Source organism: Austrofundulus limnaeus, unplaced genomic scaffold (assembly GCF_001266775.1).
Source record: "Austrofundulus limnaeus strain Quisiro unplaced genomic scaffold, Austrofundulus_limnaeus-1.0 Scaffold570, whole genome shotgun sequence".
Classification (NCBI taxonomy): domain Eukaryota; kingdom Metazoa; phylum Chordata; class Actinopteri; order Cyprinodontiformes; family Rivulidae; genus Austrofundulus; species Austrofundulus limnaeus.
In genome coordinates this window covers 77299-78792 of record NW_013952972.1, presented here as the reverse complement: position 1 = coordinate 78792, position 1494 = coordinate 77299, and positions in this window count along the sequence as shown.

Here is a 1494-nt window from a genome sequence, read left to right as displayed (position 1 = left end):
CCCCCAATGTTTCCTTACAGGCTTCGTATTACAGGCTCTGTAAAAAGTTCTTCTAAGTGCCATTGTTGTATATTAGACCCAGACAGTCACATTAAACTACAGTCTCTGCTAAAACACATATCAGACAGACTAACAGCCTGAACCTGATTGCTGGTCAATGTGGACTCAGGTTGGGGGGGTTTTCTTCCTGGCAAGCTTTGATGAAATGAGGGTGGCTGCGTGAATAAAAGTGTTTTTTCTTTAGTGCACAGAATTATCAGATCTTTTGGGCTTTTAAAAAACTGTGTATCATATAGCCTATGGACTCCCTCCTGGTCCTGGAGGACCACCATCCTGCAGGCTCCAACACAACTGATTTAAATGAAYGATTAAAAGGTTTCTGCAGAGCCTGAAGACCTGCTGAAGAGGAGGAAAACAACTAAAACACGCAGGATAAAGAGGACTACAGGTATAGACCCCAAAACTACTGTTAATATGGAAATGATTGAATGTAATCCAGTGGGGTCCTGAAACATCAAGGTGGGGTCTGACACCATTAACCATGACATATTGTGTCAGAGACTGTTAAATATAGGACTATCGAACCATGCTGCTAGCTGGTTTCTCAACTATCTCTCTGGTTGTTTGCAGGCGGTACAGTGTGAGGGACTTTCCTCTGGTTTTCTGGGTGTTTCGAATGGAGTACCACAGGGCTCCATTTTGGGTCCTACACTCTTTACAGTTTACATTAACAGTGTGGGACGAGGTTTAGATGCATCGTTACACTTTTATGCAGATGATATAATCCTCTATTGCTCTACTGGTATGGTTGATTTGGTCTTTAAAAATTTGCAGTCAGCATTTGATTTTATTCAATCCCAACTCTTTCAGTTGAATCTGGTTCTAAATGTAGGTAAAATAAAGTCCATGCTGTTTTCTGGTAGGAAGAAGATCCTGCCAGGGGCCTCATCTCTCACCACTTTTGATGGTACCCCMGTTGAGGAGGTGGTCTCTTACAAATATCTGGGAATTATTATCGACAATAACCTTTGTTTTGCCATGCACATTGATTATTTAATTAAAAAACTGAGGATGCATTTAGGCTTCCTTTATAGGAATAAACTTTGCTTCTCCCTGGCCGTTAGGAAGCGGCTCATCACTGCCATCTTCCTTCCCGTTTTGGATTTTGGTGATTTAATTTATATTAATTCCCCTAATACATTCACTTCACCTCCTGGACGCAGCCTACCATGGAGCGTTAAGGTTCATGACTGGTAGTCAGTTCTCAACTCATCATTGTACCCTACTGTCTCTGACTGGTTGGTTTCCATTGGCTGTCAGGAGGCTCATTCACTGGCAGTGTTTTATCTATAAGGCAATTCTTGGTCTTTTACCCACTTATTTGCGTGAGTCTCTGAAGAGGAAGGAGTGTGGTAGGCAGGGCCTTCGATCACAAAACGTACCTATTGTCAGTTCCTAGGATCAGAACAAACGTTGGGAAGCACACATTTAGCT